The sequence below is a fragment of the Thalassophryne amazonica genome, chromosome 13 (genome assembly GCF_902500255.1).
Source record: "Thalassophryne amazonica chromosome 13, fThaAma1.1, whole genome shotgun sequence".
NCBI lineage: Eukaryota > Metazoa > Chordata > Actinopteri > Batrachoidiformes > Batrachoididae > Thalassophryne > Thalassophryne amazonica.
This window is the reverse complement of record NC_047115.1, coordinates 77,880,117-77,904,234: the sequence shown is the minus strand read 5'-3', so window position 1 is coordinate 77,904,234 and position 24,118 is coordinate 77,880,117. Positions and strand designations below refer to the sequence as shown.

At 41.6% G+C, this 24,118-nt stretch overlaps 1 protein-coding gene across 1 annotated transcript in view; it reads right to left on the bottom strand.

The window, feature by feature from the left end:
* Positions 1–24,118, bottom strand: part of dntt (deoxynucleotidyltransferase, terminal) — a 471,498-nt gene that overhangs the window by 181,826 nt on the left and 265,554 nt on the right. The window lies entirely within an intron of this gene.

The window sequence follows — 24,118 nt, the reverse complement described above, 5'->3', positions numbered from 1 at the left end:
AAATCTGCTGCCCTCTCCTTAAAGAGCAATAATTGGGGATGCAACCATTCTTTCTGTCAACCCAATGAGTGAGGTTAATCGCCAGACATTGAATACCATGTCAGCTTGGTCTGAGCTGTCATAGCTCAGCAGTCCGATCTGATCATTTGGCAAATCTCAGATGAGGACAGTGTTTCCCAGAGGTCATGACCTGAAAACTGAAGCCAACATGGAAGTAAATCTTGCAGTTCCTTCAATGGCCACTTGAGATTGGCTGAAAAAAAGGAGTCACTCCCCATAGACACCCATGTCAAAATCTCCAACTGTACAGCAGAAATAAACATGTTTACAGGATGATACAAAAATGGCCTTTGTCTCTATAGTTAGTTAGCCCCCTTTATGACAACTGTACAGAGGATAGGATGAGCTCCAACTCCCCTGGCACCCAGGATTGCAATAAGCAGGTGTAGAAAATTAATGACTGGATGAACGTTTCAGTTTAAGCTATTGTGAGTGACAGCTGTGAGCTGACACGCCACATCCAGACTACAGGAAGCTGCTTGCTGAGGCTTTTGGCTTTTGCATGGTGTCTACCATGTTTGTTCTGTATCACAAATAAGGTTAACTGTACCAGTAATTCCAATGACTGATATTTTGTTATCATACTAATAATGATTGCCTGTCTGTAGCCACCTCCCATTTCAGTACCATCCTCTAGAGCAGTGGTGCCCAAAGCATTCCAGAAAGAGCCAAGAGGGTGCAGGTTTTCTTTACTGCCACTGACTCCAGCAGGTGATTTTCACTGATGAGCATCACTTTGAGCAGATGGGATGAGTTCATCAGTGAAACTCTCTTGGCTCTTTCTGGAATACTTTGGACACCACTGCTCTAGAGATACAGGGTGCAAACTTTCCTTCTACACCCATCGTGTTCCACAGGGTGGCCAGAGAGCATTCAGATCCCAGCACTCGCCTCACTTTTTCTGGTTGAAAGAGAGGCATCTCCCCCCATGCTTTGTGTTAGGATTAGTATAGGACTGTTGTTTACTACAGAGACTAATGTAAAACAGGATGTAACTGTTGATATATTACAGCTTAGGCCTTTACTGCTATATACAGGACTTGCACCCGCATAGCATGATGAGGTAGTGTAATCACAGATTATTAACTAAGTGCGTGGTCTGTACAGGAAAATATCAAGCCGAGGTGTAAGCACGGGCTGAGCATTGCAAGGTCTGCGCGAAAAACACAGAGGTCTGATATCCCCGTACAGACCAACTAAACGAGGTTAATAATTTGTTTATTATATGGCTATTATATGTATATATAAACACGCAAACTTACAGTATTGCCAGAATATGCTGCTGATGGTGTTGGGGTCGTTCACTTTCTTCACCTCCACTAGCTTAACAGATGATCCGGTCGTTAGCTGGTAAACTTTCAATCTGTGGATTTTTTCCGATGCTGTTTAGATATTTATGGAATGCGTTCATGTCCAACTTTCATTTTTCTAATCGTGTTTTTAGCTTCCTGGTTTGTAACGAAAATGCGCGTTGCAGACTGACTGTCGTGGTAACTAGTTTGATATGGGAAAATATCCGACTGCTCATCAGCCAATCAGAGCGTGCGTAGAGTCATAGCCATATAATAAACTGAATTATTATCACTTACTGAGGTGTTGCTGGGCTGGTAGCATAGATTTACATTTACGCTACCTGTCCATAGCTGCCCACAGTAACGGGCGGGTATCCCAATGCATAAACTGATGACGCCATAGCGCGCAGCCCAAGAACTGTCCGCAGACAAAAAGATGAAAAGGCAAGAAGTGTGTATTGGTCCCAATATGGATATTACAGATGATTTTCTCATGGATAGTCCAACAATGAACAGCAGCCAAAGCAGCCAGCTTGATGAGGACGCCCTGGCAAATTTGGAGAGCAGCGCGGTACCAACCAACACAACAAAAGTTAAAGTGAGCCAACTTTTATGTACGTGTTTGCTGGGTGTCGTGCATTTTGAAATGACATTAAATATTGTTAATGTGAATCCACGTGTTGTGTATCTCTGTAAGTGATGATAATGCAAATAACATACAGTTGTTGTGCGGTATGCATTTTCACAGTCCCTCCATCCATGCCCAGTCGCCCAAAATGACCGATATTTGCCCGAGTTACACGAGGGCATGGACGTCGGGCCTCTGAAAATGCATTGTGAATTGGTAGCCAGTAATTTAATTTGTTGGTAGCACCAGCAGCACTGATTACCAGCGATCTAAAGCTTGGTGATGTTTTCTCGACTGTTACTACATGGTTACTGAGGCAATATGCTGGTCATAATTTTTAATACACATGCCCAAGACACCTATAATGAAAATCTGCTCAGTCCACAAAAAAATGAATAAATGTTACTAAAACACTCATAACAAGGTTAGCCTGTTAGCTTTAGCTTTGGTAACTCTGAGATGGGAGTGCCTTTTGGGCATCATGTGTCCTTCCAAAGTCATACCATTTTTCCCCATGCTCCATCCACCTCTAGATTAGATTAGATTAGATTAGATAGAATATTATTAATCCCTTGGGAAGACTCCCTCAGGGAAACTGAGGTTCCAGCAGCATTGTATATAAGCACACAGAGTATCAAAAGTGAAAGTAAAAAAGAAAAACAGTTTGCAAATATAAATACACTATATAAAGAACACATACTGATCAATACGGTTTACTGGCTACTACTGTTCCTCTCATTCCCGACCTCTGTCTTCCTGTTTCTCGTCTTCCCTCTGACAGTGAAAAGCGTGAGTGGCACGCTGGGACTGGATCTCAAAGAAATCCCCAGTCCTCTCATGATTTTATGCTAACTACCGTAGAGGTTCTCCTTTGCTCTCCAGTCGGCGGAAGAAACTCCTGACGTTAACCTTGTGCTGCACCTCTGAATCACTCCGTCTCTCTGCAATTACAGATAACCGCTCACCTTCCAGTAATTGCCCGGCTTTCTTCAAGTTCCATTTACATTCCCTAATAGCTTGGCTAACGGCGGTGACAGTCATCACTTAGATAATGAGGCCAAAATGACATCTTAAAAGCACTTAAACACTGATTAATCTGAAATTAAAATCCCTCTGAGCCGCACTTGAAACAACTTGTGGGGAAGGACTGCAGCGAATGTAGGTCACTTCCTAAATCTGTCAGATATTTCCATCCCTGCTGGCAGCACGCTTCCTTCTGCTTCGATTCTTAGCGGCGCCTTTATTAAAGGAAAACATTAATGAGTTGCCATGAGAGCCGCGCAGATCATTAAGCACCTGGATTGCGTATGCCCTTCATTTGACGAGATTTGTGGTCGTCCTGCCTACGCACATGTGCTGGCTTTGTACTGTCTTCCTTACTTTCTGTCTGACATACGCACACATACTGGAAAATAAATAAATACATAAAAGAGGATGTCATGAAGTTCCCATCTCAGCAGCACCAGGGGCTGTTTAGCCCAGTAGCACTCTGTAATCATCTCCCACGCAGCAGGTAACGTCAGGGAGCATCAAAGAGGAAGCTTATTCCAGCAGAACTGTTTACAGAAGGAATTACAGAGGAGGACAGCGGCAAGATTGTCTTTTACCCCCAAAGCTCTGCCTCTCGATGTAAGAACAAAGACAGAGAGGCGATCGAATGCCACTTATGAAATTGGGATTGCCGAGATGAGCCGTTTTGATTTGATTAATCGCTCTGATCTCTTCCTCAGATCGTTTGATTTGTGGTGACATGACCACCTGCACCGAGAGGACCAGCACCAGGTTGTCAGGGACACGTGGCACTGTGATCTCATCTTGTATTCTCCGCGACTCACTGAGAGAGACTTCAAACCCTGCCTCTGAGCTGCAGATTAACGTGTTAGCGAGGGCCGTTTGAACTGCGCTTTGATTTTGATTCGGCAATCTGCCAAAATGAAAGAGAATGATGGTTGAAATTTGACGTTTGTGTTTTTTTTGTGTTGCATGTGTGTGTGTGTTCATATGCATCCTCTCAGCGTCAGTACAAGTATATATTAGTGTTGGGGTTTTGTTTGAATGAACCTCCCCTCCCTCTGCCTGAATCACTTCATGAACTAGTGGAAAGGGGTCATATCCTGAACCACATTGGCTGCGATGTGAACGAGGACGCTGACCAGTATGGACACGGTGGTGGGATATACACCAGGGGTGGGCAACGAGGGCCGAGACACTGCATGTTTTCCTTGCAACCAATCACCTCAGCAGGTGGGTTGCTGATGAGCTTCTCCCTTGAACATAAACACCTGGTTGTCAATGAAATCACCTGCTGAAACACCTGAACATTAATGAAATCACCTGCTGAGATGATTGGTAGCAAGGAAAACCTGCAGTGCTTCGGCCCTTCATGGCACATGATTGCCCACCCCTGATATACACAGTTCAGACTTCATAAGGAAGGACTTCTACAATATTTAGAGATGGAAATGATGGATGGAGCACAGCCCTCCACGTCTCTCCATCGCTATTACCAGGGCCAACCTGAATCTCATCTGTCTACTGCAGGAGCCAGTGACTGACCTTGCTTCTGCCCCCAAGTTACGCTTTCAAAATATCAGCAGGAATTTAAAAAAAAATGATGAACCCGTTTTTACAAGGACATTTCTAGATAGATGTATTTTTAACTCCCTGCAGGCTGAAGGGGGCGGCTGTGCAGGGACTGCCTGTGATATTAGGCCTGAGTGAAGACACGTGGGGCCCCCGGGGGCTTGATTGCAGATGACAAGGTTACACGACTTAGAATCAACCTCTGCTACCACCAGTTAATCACTGTCTCTTGTGTCCTCGTCCCCACAGAGTGGTCCAGTTCCATCCATTTTCCAGCCAGCTGCTGAGAAAGCTTCCGGCCAGATCACACTGTCCCTTCTTAGGCTGCTAAAGCCATTTTAGTACTGAACTTACCCCAAACAATGCAGCTTAATTCACTGTCACAGATCCATCCCAGCTCTTTATCCACATTCACACAGATGTTCATAGCTTTCACCTTTTTTCCTCTACCTCTAGTGAAGACAAGTAGACGCAAGTGTTGTGAGTTCCCTATTATCACCAGACAGAAAAGACATCTGAAGGACGTGGAGGCAGCTTGTGCAGTAGTGGATAGTAGAAAGGAAGAGGATGGGCTAATTTACTTTTAAAGCCCGTGTCCACGGTGTGAAGTGGCTAGCAAGTCCAAACACCATCCAAAATTCTACTGTTAATTTTTGTTCTTCATAAAATGATTTGCAAGTGTGCTTAAAATTTTTTTTTTTTGAAGTTTTCACAGCAACTGTGCAACCTATCTACATGAACAATTTCTGTCTGCCAGACTGCCCTGGACCCAACAAATACATACAGTTGGACGTACTGACAAATTCTCTGAAACGCCTTTGGAGACAGCTTATGGTAGAGAAAAAAACATTCCATTCCCGGGCAACAGCTATGGTGGACATTCCTGGACTGGTGGGGAGCTTTCTTCTAAAAAAAGAATAACGAAAAAAGGAATCATCCCAACAAAAACATCCAACATTCTTCTTTCCTTGTTTTCCTTTTCCATGGATTTCAGTCATGTAATTTTACCTGTGGTGAGTGATGATATCCAGTGTTTCTGAATTTGAAAAATGTTTTCGTAAATGTTTGTGCTGTTACTGTGATGACTTTCACCCTACGTACGTGGGCTCACCATACATTAAATCCGACATCAGCCCTGAGGCCCATTGGTGCCGGTGCTTAGGCACGGATTCAGTGGTATGAAGCAGATGAGAGTCTATGACTCCCATTGGATAGGAGGCTAGTCCATCACAGTTTACTTCTCAGGCAAGGCCAGTACCCATTTACAGCCGGGTGGACCGAGATAATCCATCTGAAATATCTTTTCCAATAGCAGTGAGAGGGAATCGAACCTCGGTCTGCATCTTGACTATATTATTATAAAAACTAGTCATTTCCAATTAGATTTTATTATCAGTTTAATGTCAAGTTGTTTTTTTGTTTTTTAAAGCTTCCAGGTCACCTCACTTTCATATGCAATGAATGTCTGTTAAATGAAACTCATCTTCCAACACCTCACTGCACTGGTGTTCCCAGCACAGATTCATAGAAGTTAAAATGATTTGGCGCCTTCCTTAGAAAGTTCTTCCTCTCAGAAACTTAGTCTGTGCATGCATGCAATAATTTCAATTTTGCACATTTTGCACTAGTCCATTTTTTTTCATTTCACATGCAAAAGGTTTTATTGCAATTTATGCACCTACTCTGTTTGGACTGATTCGGGGGAAAAAAACAGGTGTAAATTCATTGTTGAATTCATTGTTGCACAAATATGATAAAGATTAAAATTTATTGTAATTGTATAAATGTGTGTACATGTCCTTGTGGAACATATTATCACATTACTGTGCTACAAGTAGCAGATAATTGGTATTATATAATGGCTGAGTGGATCCTTGTCATTTGACTGGTGCTTTGTATGTCACATGACATGGACACATAACACTATTCGTCCCATTTGTGCTGCATTGCATTTAGAGTGCGATTTGGTACCATTTAGAGTGCAAATTTGGTTCCATACGTTTGGTACCACTGCACTCTGCACAAACACACACACACACACTCATGAATTTATGATGTGTAATTAATGAAAACGCATGTTTTCCTATGATACATCAGGTGTATTGTGGTTAATGTTTTCCACAGATCATCAGGTCGATGATTTCAAATTAATTGAGCACATTATCCATATTACTACTGTGAATTACTGCAAGGTCTTTTCTTGCATCTGCAGTGGTGGGGTTAGGAAAAGGGGCAAATTTATACCACATATTTGATGAAAAATTATTATTATCGGGTAATCTAATGATGTTTCCTGTTACATTTTGGAGGGATAAAGTGAAGCAGACCATGTTGGAAAATATAAAATATAAAAATATAAAAATATTATAGATTACAATGTACTATATATATATATATATATATATATATATATATATATATATATATGTGTGCTCATCAAGCGAATCGGGCATGACGCGCGCCTCCGCGCGGCGCTCCACGACAAAATCTCTGGTTAAAAGTGAAATCTGCCGGAAAATGGCTGATGTCCAGCTCTTGTGATTACCGGAGAAAGAGCACACGATGTCTCGTATCCACAGAGCCATCAGCATAGAAATTATCCAGTGGTTTGTGCCACGTCATCACGGCACAGAGCGCGGTGCGCCGACCGTCCTTAAAGGGGTCCTTAAAGCGACAGTTAACAGTCCTTATTCTCTGTGAAGCTTGCAAAATTTTCACCGAAAGCCAGATAAATTTTTCGAATGGTTTCCAGGTGCCAGTTTCTAACAGCTTCTGAAAAAAATCTGATGGAAAAAAAATCCTTTTCATTCCGCCATTTCCAGACAATGAAATTCCGACGAGGGGGCGGGACCACTCCTTCCCAAGGCGTGCTCACAGGCGAATGACGTCACCGACAGGCGTGGAAAAACTCACGCATGCGCACGAGGGTTCAAACTTGCCTGACATAAAAACATATGAATGAAATCCATATAGTTTTAAAAACAAATAAAAAGGACCGATACTTTACGGACAGCCCATATATATATATATATATATATATATATATATATATATATATATATATATATATATATATATATATATATATATATATATATATATATATATATATATAAAGGTTACACAAAACAGCCAAAGTGTTGCTGGGGTGGGGTTAATTATTGTCATATACCTCCTTTGTTTGAAATATGAAATCCACAAACTTTGCAGTATTATGTTTGACAAGAGTGATCTACATTTTACATATTTGAAATTATCACTTCTCTTTGATACAAGTGTCAGGACCACAAAGATAGGACAAGATCCCAGGACCGTACCCAGGACCCTTCCCCAAGGACACCAGGGAATAGATGAGACCCCAGATTGAACAAGATCTTACAATGCACATAAACACAAAATGCCAAATTTTCCGCACACTAGATCTTTGGTTTTAGGGTGTTGAAAATGCAAAGGATTGGATCACCCCTTTGAGTTTGGTCTGCTTGAGTTTTCTTCCTCAAATCATTAGCTGGAGTTTTTCATTTTCCACTGCCCCCTGTGTGCTTGCTCTAGCAGTTGGTAAGGTTAAACCTTACTTGTGTGAAGCGCCTTGAGGCAGCTTTGTTGTGATTTGGTGCAATATCAATGAAATAAATTTAAATTGTAGAAACTGTCCTATTATGTGCATTGTATATCATGTAAACAAAAAGACAATATTGCTCTCATGATCAACACAGACAAGTTTTTTGTTTTATAGGTTCTAATTCTCACCTTTTCATCAATGTACAATGAGGTACCATAGCATTGAACCATTTGGCACGTTGAAACATAATCAATCAATCAATTCAATCAATTTTATTTATATAGTGCCAAATCACAACAAACAGTTGCCCCAAGGCGCTTTATATTGTAAGGCAAGGCCATACAATAATTACGTAAAAACCCCAACGGTCAAAATGACCCCCTGTGAGCAAGCACTTGGCGACAGTGGGAAGGAAAAACTCCCTTTTAACAGGAAGAAACCTCCAGCAGAACCAGGCTCAGGGAGGGGCAGTCTTCTGCTGGAACTGGTTGGGGCTGAGGGAGAGAATCAGGAAAAAGACATGCTGTGGAGGGGAGCAGAGATCAATCACTAATGATTAAATGCACAGAGGTGCATACAGAGCAAAAAGAGAAAGAAACACTGAGTGCATCATGGGAACCCCCCAGCAGTCTAAGTCTATAGCAGCATAACTAAGGGATGGTTCAGGGTCACCTGATCCAGCCCTAACTATAAGCATTAGCAAAAAGGAAAGTTTTAAGCCTAATCTTAAAAGTAGAGAGGGTGTCTGTCTCCCTGATCTGAATTGGGAGCTGGTTCCACAGGAGAGGAGCCTGAAAGCTGAAGGCTCTGCCTCCCATTCTACTCTTACAAACCCTAGGAACTACAAGTAAGCCTGCAGTCTGAGAGCGAAGCACTCTATTGGGGTGATATGGTACTATGAGGTCCCTAAGATAAGATGGGACCTGATTATTCAAAACCTTATAAGTAAGAAGAAGAATTTTAAATTCTATTCTAGAATTAACAGGAAGCCAATGAAGAGAGGCCAATATGGGTGAGATATGCTCTCTCCTTCTAGTCCCCGTTAGTACTCTAGCTGCAGCATTTTGAATGAACTGAAGGCTTTTCAGGGAACTTTTAGGACAACCTGATAATAATGAATTACAATAGTTCAGCCTAGAGGAAATAAATGCATGAATTAGTTTTTCAGCATCACTCTGAGACAAGACCTTTCTAATTTTAGAGATATTGTGTAAATGCAAAAAAGCAGTCCTTCCTACATATTTGTTTAATATGCGCTTTGAATGACATATCCTGATCAAAAATGACTCCAAGATTTCTCACAGTATTACTAGAGGTCAGGGTAATGCCATCCAGAGTAAGGATCTGGTTAGACACCATGTTTCTAAGATTTGTGGGGCCAAGTACAATAACTTCAGTTTTATCTGAGTTTAAAAGCAGGAAATTAGAGGTTATCCATGTCCTTATGTCTGTAAGACAATCCTGCAGTTTAGTTAATTGGTGTGTGTCCTCTGGCTTCATGGATAGATAAAGCTGGGTATCATTTGCGTAACAATGAAAATTTAAGCAATGCCGTCTAATAATACTGCCTAAGGGAAGCATGTATAAAGTGAATAAAATTGGTCCTAGCACAGAACCTTGTGGAACTCCATAATTAACCTTAGTCTGTGAAGATGATTCCCCATTTACATGAACAAATTGTAATCTATTAGATAAATATGATTCAAACCACCGCAGCGCAGTGCTTTTAATACCTATGGCATGCTCTAATCTCTGTAATAAAATTTTATGGTCAACAGTATCAAAAGCAGCACTGAGGTCTAACAGAACAAGCACAGAGATGAGTCCACTGTCTGAGGCCATAAGAAGATCATTTGTAACCTTCACTAATGCTGTTTCTGTACTATGATGAATTCTAAACCCTGACTGAATCTCTTCAAATATACCATTCCTCTGCAGATGATCAGTTAGCTGTTTTACAACTACGCTTTCAAGAATTTTTGAGAGAAAAGGAAGGTTGGAGATTGGCCTATAATTAGCTAAGATAGCTGGGTCAAGTGATGGCTTTTTAAGTAATGGTTTAATTACTGCCACCTTAAAAGCCTGTGGTACATAACCAACTAACAAAGATAGATTGATCATATTTAAGATCGAAGCATTAAATAATGGAAACATGTTTTTGAATCATATATTTTCCTAATTCTTTAAGCACCTTCAGTAATTTGGTGGATGGATTGTGCATAAAACAACCACTTATACACCGTACATAACCAAATTATTAAAGAATTAGAAAAAAAGATGTGTAAGATATATTTTCTGATTTGCCAAATGGTGCAATTCTAATTTGGAGTATTATATACTGCTTAATCTGTTACATTACAGTGGAACCTGATTATGAATCAATCCATGGGGCAAGTAAATTACTTGATTTCCAAATTTTTATAATATCAAAGTTGCAAAAATAACAAATAATAAAGAATAAAAAAAAATCAAAACTAGATAAGTTAATTTAAAAATTTGATATCAAGCATGTTTTCTGACCAAATGTTCTCATTATCCCGGACAATGATCAAAACTATTTTTACCTTTGTAACAGAAAAGATTTCCATTTTAGACAAAATATTTTGACACTCTACAGATTTGATGCAGACATTTTTGTCATTAATTTTACCTAAAATGATTGGTCAAAAAACATTATTGTAATTCAACAAGGCAATGACAGTCAGCCATTTTCCTGAACAAGACTATGCACTTGGTTTTTAAATGGATTTCATGATTATGGAGAACAAGAAATGCTAGAAAAGAATGTTTCAAAGATTTTGATCTCAGAGCGATAGTACGGCAATCATGATTGGTCTACAACATCATCGTGTGTAGTACGATATTGCTGACTGGTTGGCCGATAGATTTGGCTGCAGAAGTGAAAGTAAAAATAATTGCAGAAATTATTCATTTTCATGCTTTTGTGAGCAACTTTTTCGATGCGAGAAAAAACATTTTCTGAAAAACAATAATATTATTTGAATTTCCTTCAAGAATAAAGTTGCCCCCTGTATGTTGCGAGAAACACAGCTTTAGAGGGCCATGTACCATGGCCTATAGGGACATCTTTATTGGCTGTAGAAGTGCTGTCAGATGAAAAACTGTACAAGTTCCTATTGTGATTTTTCTCTGTATTGATACAAGCGGATGGGTCCTTCCACACCTCCACTTCGGCTCTCAGACGTGCCTAGGGTTGTGTTGATGGTTCACCTGCCAGGTAGACACAGAGCCATCTCTGCCTCTCTGCAGCTGTGTCGAATTTTAAGTAATATATCAAATGACAAGGATCTATTTAGCTTCATATAAAACAAATAATGAATGATTTCCATTCATGCAATGGAAAGAATACTTTGCTGAGCTGAAAGATGGACTATATAAAACATGGAATAGTCCATCTTTCAACTCAGGCAAATATTCTTTCTCTATATTACACAGGTATGAGGACAACATTATTCAATTATATCTTCGTAAACAGCTTCCATTAGCTTTGCCAATTTTAGCTCTTAAAATGAGAGAAAGAGAGAGGGAGAGAGAGAGAGAGAGAGAGAGAGAGAGAGAGAGAGAGAAGATGTACAGTGGGGTAAAATGTATTTAGTCAGTCCCTGATTGTGCAAGTTCTCCTACTTAGAAAGAAGAGAGAGGTCTGTAATTTTCAACATAGGTACACTTCAACTGTGAAAGACAAAATGAAAAAAAAAATCCAGGAAATCACATTGTAGGATTTTTTAAGAATTTATTTGTAAATTATGGTGGAAAATAAGTATTTGGTCAATGACAAAAGTTCAACTCAATACTTTGTAACATAATCTTTGTTGACAATGACAGAGGTCAAACATTTCCTGTAGTCTTCACCAGGTTTGCACACACTGTAGCTGGTATTTTGGCCCATTCCTCCATGCAGATCTCCTCTAGAGCAGTGATGTTTTGGGGCTGTCGCTGGGCAACATGGACTTTCAACTCCCTCCACAAATTTTCTATGGGGTTGCGGTCTGGAGACTGGCTAGGCCACTCCAGGACCTTGAAATGCTTTTTACAAAGTCACTCCTTCATTGCCCGAGCGGTGTGTTTGGGATCATTAGCATGCTGGAAGACCCAGCCACGTTGCATCTTCAATGCTCTCACTGATGGAAGGAGGTTTTGGCTTAAATCTCATGATACATGGCCACGTTCATTCTTCCCTTAACACGGATCAGTTGTCCTGCCCCCTTTGCAGAAAAAAACAGCCCCAATGCATGATATTTCCACCCCCATGCTTCACAGTAGACATGGTGTTCTTGGGATGCAACTCAGCATTCTTCTTCCTCCAAACCTGACGAGTTCAGTTTTTACCAAAATGTTCAATTTTGGTTTCATCTGACCACATGATATTCTCCCAGTCCTCTTCTGGATCATCCATATGCTCTCTGGCAAACTTCAGATGGGCCTGGACATGTACTGGCTTAAGCAGGAGGACACGCCTGGCACTGCAGGATTTGAATCCCTCTCTGCATAGTGTGTAGCCTTTGTTACTTTGGTCCCAGCTCTCTGCAGGTCATTCATCAGGTCCCTTCATGTAGTTGTGGGATTTTTGCTCATCGTTGTCATGATCATTTTGACCCCATGGGATGAGATCTTGCGTGGAGCCCCAGATCGAGGGAGATTATCAATGGTTTTGTATGTCTTCCATTTTCTTACAATTGCTCCCACAGTTGATTTATTCACACTAACCTGCTTGACTATTGTAGACTGACTCTTTCCAGCCTGGTGCACATCTACAATTTTCTTCCTGGTATCCTTCAACAGGTCTTTGGTCTTGGCCATGGTTGAGTTTGGAGTCTGACTGTTTGAGGCTGTGGATAGGTGTCTTTTATAGAGATAACGAGTTTCAACAGGTGCCATTAATACAGGTAACAGGTGGAGGACAGAAGAGCTTCTTAAAGAAGAAGTTACAGATCTGTGAGATCCAGAAATCTTGCTTGTTTGTGGGTGACCAAATACTTATTTTCCACCATAATTTACAAATAAATTCTTTAAAAATCATACAATGTGATTATCTGGATTTTTTTTTTCTCATTTTGTCTCTCATAGTTGAAGTGTACTTCAACTATGAAAAAAAATACAGACCTCTCTCATCTTTCTTTGTAGGAGAACTTGCACAGTCAGGGACTGACTAAATACTTTTTTACCCCACTGTGTACATAGAGAGAATAGAGAGAAAGTGTACACTCTGTATGGACAAGTCACTTTTTCATGTCCTCTTTGGTCCTCTTTGGTCTCTCTCTCTCTCATCACCCTCTCTCTCTCTCTCTCTCTCTCTCTCTCTCTCTCTCTTTCTCTCTCTCTCTCTCGCTCTTTTGTTCTGTCCCATTTTCCATTAATGGATTCATTTTCCTTTGAGGAGTCTCCAATGTGCCCCGTGGTCCTTGAAAGTCTACTAAAAGTTCTTGAAGTAACATTTTGAATTCTATCATTTCTCTTTTACCAGATTCACTCACCTTTCCCACTCTTTTTCCATCAAAGGCTGATAATCTGTACCAGTCCAACTACCATTCACTGGTGTGTTTTGTAAAACAAATTGCTGCAGAAAGTGCACAAGGACACAGTTCTGAATGATGAAAATGCGGCTCACAAAATTTGATGCCTTATTATCAAGACATTCTGTTCAATGATTTGCCTGCAATGCAAGAAAAAATACTTATATTTCCATTTAAATGATGCCTGAAGACTGGGTTTGAGAACTGAAAGGTTTTCATCCTTTATCCACTTAGTGCTATTAATCATGATTATGTGGCACAACATACCCACAAGGAAAGATCCAGTTAAACTGACTTCACCGATCATTTGATGACATCACATTCAGTAGCAGTAACAAATCATTCTCCTGTGTATAGATTACCCTGAAAGGCATGTAGTAGATTGGATCAGGAACAGAGAGTAGCTCTGGAGACTCTTTAGTGGTGATTACCAAGTTGATAGAGCAAATAACAGTGACAGATATTATTTGTGTGTTTATGTGGATAAGATTAAACATGAAAACACACTTACTTTGCAAAGAATACATTTTATTTGCTTAGAGATTAGTCTTTCAATAATATATGTGCTTCACAATATTTATTCAAACTATGAGAACAAATTATTTATCGAGGGCTTACAATAGCATTTGCCCAGCCACACACACACACACACACACACACACACACACACACACACAAACACACAGACACGGACAGATGTGTGTGTTAGGGTTGAGCCGGATACTCGTTTCAGACGAGTATCCGGTACGGATAAAGCATTTTTGATGAGCACGAGCATTATCCGAATAAAACTCATCAATGTCTGTGTTCGTGCTGAAGGAAAATCCTGATTGGCTAACTGACTGTCTTCAAACTCAGTGATTGGCCAGTCACACACAGCGCTCGCCCCTCCCTACACAGACACCTCTCTCTGCAGCTTCTCACACACACACACACACACACACACACACACACACACACACACACACACACACACACACACACACACACACACACACAGGATCGGATCTCTCTGTGTTAGGCTTGACTCTAGCTCACGTTCAATTTCAATTTCTTTTCATTTATACGAGGGTAGGCTGAAAAGTTCCAAGGCTGACTATGATGCAGTTGTCGAGTTGAACAAATTCAGGGTTATTTTTCTACATAGTCTCCCTGTAACTCCACACACTTCTTCCAGCGGTGCTTGAGTGCTTCAATTCCCTTGGCATAGAAGCTTTCATCTTGAGAGTCAAAATAGTCCTCAACGGCAGCCATCACCTCCTCATTGCTCCGATAGTGCTTCCCAGCCAAGTTTTTTTTTCAGGCTTGGGAACAGATGAAAGTCTGAGGGTGCCAAGTCAGGGGAGTATGGTGGGTGATCTACCAGTTCGAATCCACACTCGTGGATAGTGGCCATGGCCACTGTTGACTTGTGAGCTGGGGCATTGTCTTGATGGAACAGCACTCCTTTTGTCAGCTTTCCTGGTCGCTTCTTTTTGATAGCCTCGCATAACTGTCTCAGTAGGTTAGAATAGTACTGTCCATTTATGGTTTGTCCCTTTTCAAGAAATGTCCACGAACACAATGCCCTTGGCATCCCAGAAAACTGAAACCATGACATTCCCTGCAGACGAAACGACCTTGGCCTTCTTTGGAGGTGGTGACCTTGAATGTTTCCACTGCATTGACTGTTTTTTTGCCTCTGGTTCAAAGTAGTGAACCCAACACTCATCCTGGATAAAAAAAACGTTCCATGTAATTGGCTGGATCCTCTTCAAATCGCGCCAAGTTTACCTTCGACATGGCTAGCCTGGTGCGTTTCTGATCAGGTGTCAGAAGACGTGGCACCCACCGAGCTGACACCTTTGACATTCCAAGTTCTTCATGCAGAATGTGTTCAATTCTCTCACGGGATATTCCCACAGCATCTGCTAGCTGATTAATCGTCGATCGTCTGTCGTCCATCACCATTTCATGAACAATCAACTTCAAACAATCAACTTTTTTTTTATATAGCGCCAGATCACAACAGACAGTTGCCCCAAGGCGCTCTATATTGTAAGGCAAGGCCATACAATAATTATGAAAAACCCCAACGGTCAAAACGACCCCCTGTGAGCAAGCACTTGGCTACAGTGGGAAGGAAAAACTCCCCTTTAACAGGAAGAAACCTCCAGAACCAGGCTCAGGGAGGGGCAGTCTTCTGCTGAGACTGGTTGGGGCTGAGGAAGAGAACCAGGAAAAAGACATGCTGTGGAGGGGGGCAGAGATCGATCACTAATGATTAAATGCAGAGTGATGCATACAAAGCAAAAAGAGAAAGAAACAGTGCATCATGGGAACCCCCCCACAGTTTACATCTAAAGCAGCATAACCAAGGGATGGTCCAGGGTCACCTGATCCAGCCCTAACTATAAGCCTTAGCAAAAAGGAAAGTTTTAAGCCTAATCTTAAAAGTAGAGAGGGTATCTGTCTCCCTGATCTGAATTGGGAGCTGGTTCCACAGGAGAGGAGCCTGAAAGCTGAAGGCTCTGCCTCCCATTCTACTCTTGCAAACCCTAGGAACTACGAGTAAGCCTGCAGTCTGAGAGCGAAGCGCTCTAATGGGGTAATATGGTACTACGAGGTCCCTAAGATAAGATGGGACCTGATTATTCAAAACCTTATAAGTAAGAAGAAGAATTTTAAATTCTATTCTAGAATTAACAGGAAGCCAATGAAGAGAGGCCAACACGGGTGAGATATGCTCTCTCCTGCTAGTCCCCGTCAGTACTCTAGCTGCAGCATTTTGAATTAACTGAAGGCTTTTTAGGGAACTTTTAGGACAACCTGATAATGAATTACAATAGTCCAGCCTAGAGGAAATAAATGCATGAATTAGTTTTTCAGCATCACTCTGAGACAAGACCTTTCTGATTTTAGAGATATTGCGTAAATGCAAAAAGGCAGTCCTACATATTTGTTTAATATGCGCCTTGAATGACATATCCTGATCAAAAATGACTCCAAGATTTCTCACAGTATTACTAGAGGTCAGGGTAATGCCATCCAGAGTAAGGATCTGGTTAGACACCATGTTTCTAAGATTTGTGGGGCCAAGTACAATAACTTCAGTTTTATCTGAGTTTAAAAGCAGGAAATTAGAGGTCATCCATGTCTTTATGTCTGTAAGACAATCCTGCAGTTTAGCTAATTGGTGTGTGTCCTCTGGCTTCATGGATAGATAAAGCTGGGTATCATCTGCATAACAATGAAAACTTAAGCAATACCGTCTAATAATACTGCCTAAGGGAAGCATGTATAAAGTGAATAAAATTGGTCCTAGCACAGAACCTTGTGGAACTCCATAATTAACTTTAGTCTGTGAAGAAGATTCCCCATTTACATGAACAAACTGTAATCTATTAGACAAATATGATTCAAACCACCGCAGCGCAGTGCCTTTAATACCTATGACATGCTCTAATCTCTGTAATAAAATTTTATGGTCAACAGTATCAAAAGCAGCACTGAGGTCCAACAGAACAAGCACAGAGATGAGTCCACTGTCCGAAGCCATAAGAAGATCATTTGTAACCTTCACTAATGCTGTTTCTGTACTATGATGAATTCTAAAACCTGACTGAAACTGTTATGTGTCGGACGCAGCTCGGAGAACCGACCAGCGTTTGAAGGACCCAGTATGAAATAAGCAGAGCACGGTACAAAGGATAACTGAATTTAATACATAACAGTGATCATAATAATAATAACAGGTGCGGTCTGGCGTGGTGCGCTCCCAGCAGCGCTAATGGTCCGGAGCCAGAAGCTGTTTCGGACCCAAGGACCCCGCCGACACCCCCCAGGTGGCCGCAACAACCGAGTCTGTGAAAGAAGGAACCATTATGTGAGTCCACACTCTACACACAGAACACTTAAAGGTGTACAAACAGCAAACACTTCCTGGCTTGATTACTGATCAGCTTCCAACCTGCAGGCATGGAACATCCCGTTCACAAATCACCACCGCAGTGGAAGCTGATACATGACTAACATACAGCTCAATACAATAAGGTGTGAGGGACACCACATTTACTGACTGTATAACTGTTAGTCACAAAATCCAACGTACCTCAGGAAGTGTGCTGACGAGCGTGAGACCTCACCCTCTCCTCTTTCACAGACCGTGCATCAAACCTGGACATTCTCAGCGTCCGCTGCTGATGAGATGGCTCCCAAGACGACGATCTCACCCGTCTGGTCACAAGGTCGAGTCTCTGGCAAATGCACACTGTGCACTTCAGTCTTAAATGCCAACATACTCCAATCCCTCCAGATGCACCTCAGCTGTGAGTCCTGACGAGTCGCAGGTGATCAGGGTGAAGTCCTAACAGCCTCAGCAACACAGCCACTCAGTCCCAAATGCATGCCACCTGGGAGGAAACCAAATGACAAACAAACCGGCAGCCAGGCCCCCCCAGCCATACAACATGAAACTCTTCAAATAGACCATTCCTCTGCAGATGATCAGTTAGCTGTTTTACAACTACCCTCTCAAGAATCTTCGAGAGAAACGGAAGGTTGGAGAACAAGGTCAATGTTTTTCTGGGTTGTGGCTATTGCAGGCCGCCCAGACCTTGGGTCGTCTTCAAGGCTCTCTCTGCCCCTCTTAAATTCAGCTGCCCACTTCTGCACTGTAGATATGGAGGGAGCTTCATCCCCTAATGTAGCAACCATATCCGCATGCATGTCCTTGGGCTTTAACCCCTTCTTATGCAGGTACTTAATCACACCGTGATGCCAGATTTTGTCCATTTTTGCCGTTTCCCTCTACCACAAACTTTCGAACTTGGCTATGAACCACAAACTACCTCACAACCTGGAAGAAAATAACACAGTTAGTCATCAGAAGAGATGAACTTAATGCATGCCAAGTTTTATTGAAATGGCATTTCTCCTTCTTTGTGAGCCTTAGAACTTTTCAGCCTACCCTCGTATAGCACCAAATCACAACAGAATTGCGTCAAGGTGCTTCACACAAGTAAGGTCTAAAGCCCCTTTCACACCGGGGCTGCTTTGAGTTGTGTCGGGCGTCGTCATGACGACGCCACATGGAAGCAACCCAGTGCCAAGACAAAACAGCTTGACGCCACAACAGCGCAAGGTGTGCAAAGGATGAAGCAAATCGGACGCCAAAAATTAAACTTTAATTTTTTTTGCGTCCTGTACTCGATGCAGAAAGGAACTGGTTTCAGCGTAAGTCAGAGCAAAGTGACGTTACTCGACATGACTGGAAGCCACACCCTCACAATACAACATTACCCAATGCCAATTTATGATTCCTGCTGTGTTCCATTGTTCCCGCAGTATAAATCAGGCAGGATTGTTTTTATACCGTGTACACAATGCAGTGAAAACTACATGCTCAAAAATAGCACAGAAAAAATGCTGATTGCAGCCTGACTGATGCTGCTGCTCCTCGCTCTTAAATTCTCTCACAAATGCGTTTAAATAAAGTCCATACAAGTCCTGCTCACAGACTGATTGCCAGAGACAGGACATGTCCACATCAAGCATAACTCCAGACATCTCCACATTTACTCACAGATGGTTCGTGCGCATGCAGCTTGCGGTCAAAGAAGGAAAGATAAACTATAACAGAACTCAGAGCACAGACCTGCAGCTTAGCACAAGAACAAATATAAACTAGAAGAGAAATCAGAGTGCACAGTCTGCAGCCAAACTGTGCACTCTGATTCCTCTGTGCAGAGAACCTGCAGGCTGTTTTATTGAGGCAGGGAGATCATTCTACAGAACAGGGGCATGATAAGAGAAAGCTGTGACCTGCAGACTTCTTATTCACCCTAGGGACACAAAGTAGTCCTGCACCCTGAGAGCGCAAAGCCCGGGCCGGTACATAAGGTTTAATTAGGTCAGCTAGGTAGGGAAGTGCCAGTCCACGAATAATTTTATAGACTAGTAGCAGAACCTTAAAATCTGATCTCACTGGGACAGGAAGCCAGCGAACAGATGCCAAAATGGGTGTAATGTGGTCGAACTTTCTGCTTCGTGTCAAAAGTCTGGCTGCAGCATTTTGAACCAATTGGAGAGCCCTTAATGCTGGACTGCAGTAAACCAGAAAATAGAACATTGGAGTAGTCCAATCTAGAAGAGATAAACGCATGGATCAGGGTGTCAGCATCAGCCATAGACAGGATGGGATGAATCTTCGCTATATTTCGCAGGTGGAAAAAAGCAGTCTTCATAATATTTCTAATGTGGAGGTCAAAGGACAATGTAGGATCAAAAATTACCCCAAGGTTCCTCACTTTGTCAGTGTGATGTATGACACACGAGGCTAGGTTAAGCTGGTCAAATTAATGCCGATGTCTCACTGGACCAAGAACCATCATTTCAGTCTTGTAAGAGTTTAAAAGTAGGAAGTTTCTAGACATCCAACTTCTCACTGATGCAAGGCAATCTTCTAAGGATTTTATGTGGACGAGATTACCAACAGTTATCGGCATGTATAACTGAGTATCTTCAGCATAGCAGTGAACGGTAATCCCAAAATGCTGCAATATGTGCCCAAGGGGCGCTATATAAAGGGAGAAAAGCAGGGGGCCTAAGACGGACCCCTGTGGAACCCCAAATTTCATGTCACTAAGGTTAGAGGTAGTGTTACTGTACAAAACACAGTAAGAATGACTGGTCAAGTATGACATCAGCCATGCAAGGGCACTCCCAATATGAATGATAAAATGATTTTCCAGCCTATCAAGTAGAATATGATGATCCACGGTATCAAATGCAGCACTGATCTAACAGCACCAGAACCATAGTGGTGTCCAAATCCATCGTAAGCAGAAGATTATTTACCACTTTAGTGAAAGCCGTCTTTGTGGAATGATATTTTCTAAAAGCAGACTGCAGTGGCTCAAAGAGATTATTCTCAGTAAGACCATCCATGAGCTGCCTTCACACTACTTTTTCCAGAATTTTAGAGCAAAATGATAGATTTGATATCGGCCAATAGTTTTTCAATACACTAGGGTCAAGATTAGGTTTCTTAAGTAATGGTTTAATCACTGCAGATTTGAAACATTTAGGAACAGATCCAGAAGTTAAAGAAAGATTAATAATTTCCAGTCGGCCCAAGAGTGGGCCACAGGTCCTTAAACAGTTTTGTTGGTATAGGATCAAATAAGCAGGTTGTGCTTTTTGTTGATGTTACGAGTTTCATCAGCACGCCTAGTGAGATACTATCAAATTCTGTAAATCTAGGTAATACCTCAGTAATGGCGCCCACTTCAATAGCAGGATGTAGTGGCTGGGTTAGAGCATGGTGGGATATGTTTAACCTAATGTCTTCAATTTTCTTCTCAAAGTAATCCAGGAAATCTTGTGCTGTAAAAGGAGACCGAACTACAGGTGGTTGTCCATGAATAAGTGTTGCCACCGTGTCGAACAAGAACTTTGAGTTACGCTTGTTTTTCTTGATCAAATCAGAGTAATAGTACTCCTTAATTTTTCTTCAGTTCACCTCTGTTTTGGTTTGTACGGTATTTTTAACATGACTTGGTCAACTTGTTTCATAACATATGCGGTGCATTTGACAAGACAGAGCTGAAAACGGCTCATGTTGTGTCGCTAACTGACTTTTTTTTTAACCATTTGTTTGCTGGCTGGCGATATAAAGACAGTTGGAAAACTTTGCTTGTACTGAACATGGTGCTTTTGAGAAGAATACAGTGAACAAAGCTGACATATTTCCCCGTTTGCCATCACTGGATGTTTGCATGAATCGCCAAGTTCACACAGATCATTAAAAAATAGTCATAGAACAACATCTCTCTCTCACTCAGTCACACACACATGCGCACAGACACACATGCACAGACACCTTAATCAAAATGCCAGTTTGATCATAAAATAAAAAAAAAAAATAAAAAAAAAAATAATAATAATAATAATAATAATAATAATAAAGTTGTGTTGATTATGACAACTCTTGTTCATCCATACTTAGTTCATAATTACCTCCGCCAAGGAGGTAATGTTTTCGGTCACGTCTGTTTGTTTGTTGGTTGGTTGGTTGGTTGTTAGCAGGATTACTCAAAAAATCATCAACGGATTTCAATGAAATTTTTACCAGGGGTGTATCTTGGCCTAACTTAGAAGTCATTAAATTTTGGTAATCATTTGGAACACGATCCGGATCCAGTATTTTCATTGCAGGATAGAGCCAGTTTCAACATTTTTGCATCTAACTTCATGAAGACGGGTCACAAAGGCTGAACAAAAATGAAGTTACGACACAACAATAATTTAGCATTTGTTTAGAAATGATGTGGGGGTTTCTGCCTCTCGATGGCAGCTCGGAGCGCGGCGTGCTGTGCGCCATTGTGGGCCGTCCTTAAAGCTGCAGTAACACTCCTTATTCTCTGTGAAGCCCGTAAAATTTTCACCGAAAGCCAGATACATTTTTCAAATGGTTTCCAGCTGCCTGTCTCTAACAGTTTCTGAAAAAATTCTGATGAAAAAAAAAAGCCCAAATCATTCCGCCATTTCCTCGCAATGAAACAACGACGAGAGGGGTGGAGCAGTGCTCACTCAAAGCCTGCCCACAGGTGAATGAAACAACCGACAGGCGTGGAAAAACTCACGCATGCGCACGAAGGTTCAAGCTTGGCTGACGCAAAAACATATGAATCAAATCCATATAGTTTTTGAAAAAAATAAAAAGGTCGTTACTTTTCTCACAGACCTCGTACAAAGCACCAATCAAATGACAAGGATCCACTCAGCCATTTTATATATATATATATATATATACGAGGGCTGTCAATAAAGTAACGGTCCTTTTTATTTTTTTCAAGAACTATATGGATTTCATTCATATGTTTTTACGTCAGACACCCGCAACGCTCCTCCACAGGAAAAACACCTCTGTTGAAAGCCTTAAGGACAAGTTGGAACATGTCCTGCCTGTTAAACAATTTCTCATATACTCACTCCACTGAAAGCCATCAAAAGCCGCCTGGATTTTACAAATGGTTATCAACACGGAGGTGTTTTTCCTGTGCCGCCGCACTGTGTCATTAAAAAATCTCCTTTAACAGTGGACTATCCGGATAAAATGCTGAAACCGACTTCTTCTGAAACTTCTCTGTTCTCTCACGACGTCCTGGATCAATAGAGCCTGAAATGTGGAGGTTTTCAGCTTGAACAGGCTGACGACGGCGCCTGAGAGCGCTGAGCGACGTCTCGCTCCGTGGGAAGTCCTTAAAGCGACAGAATCACCTCAAAATCTCTCATCAGCGGTTAAAATTTTCACTGAAAACCATCTTAATTTTTCGAACCGTGTCCACTTCGATGTGTCTCACAGGTTTAGAAAAGATTTTGATCAAACAACGCGCCAGTCTCTCAGCAACTTCTCAGACAAAGGAATTCCGACGAGGGGCTGGACGACTCCTCCCACAAGGAGTGCTCACAGGCGAATGACGTCACCGACAGGTGTGGAAAAACTCACGCATGCGCACGAGGGTTCAAGCATGTCTGACGTAAAAACATATGAATGAAATCCATATAGTTTTTGAAAAAAATAAAAAGGACCATTACTTTATTGACAGCCCTCGTATATATATATATATATATATATATATATATATATATATATATATATACACTGAGGGATATAAGTATTTGAACACCCTGCGGTTTTGCAAGCTCTCCCACTTAGAAATCATGGAGGCGTCTGAAATTTTCATCTTAGGTGCATGTTCACTGTGAGAGACATAACTGCATTGTATTAATTGCATCTGTTTGAACTTGTTACCTGTATAAAAGACACCTGTTCACACACTCAACCAATCACACGCCAACCTGTCCACCATAGCCAAGACCAAAGAGCTGTCTAAGGACACCAGGGACAAAAATGTAGACCAGCACAAGGCTGGGATGGACTACAGGACAACAGGCAAGCAGCTTGGTAGAAGACAACAACTGTTATGATTATTTATTAGAAAGTGGAAGAAACACAAGATGACTGTGAATCTCCCTCGATCTGGGATTCCATACAAGATCTCACTTTGTGGGGTAAGGATGATTCTGAGAAACTCAGAACTACACAAGAGAACCTGGTGAATGACCTGAAGAGAGATGGGACCACAGTCACAAAGATTACATTAGTAACACATGATGCTGTCATGGTTTAAAATCCTGCTGGGCAGCAAGGTCCCCCTGCTCAAGCCAGCACATGTCCAGGCCCGTTTGAAGTTCACCAGTGACCATCTGGATGATCCAGAGGAGGCATGGGAGAAGGTCATGTGGTCAGATGAGCCAAGAATAGAGCTTTTTGGAATCAACTCCACTTACCATGTTTAGAGGATGAGAACAACCCCAAGAAAACCTTCCCAACCGTGATGCATGTGGGGAGAAACATCATACTCTGGGGGTGCTCTTCTGCAAAGGGGACAGGACGACTGCACCGTATTGAAAG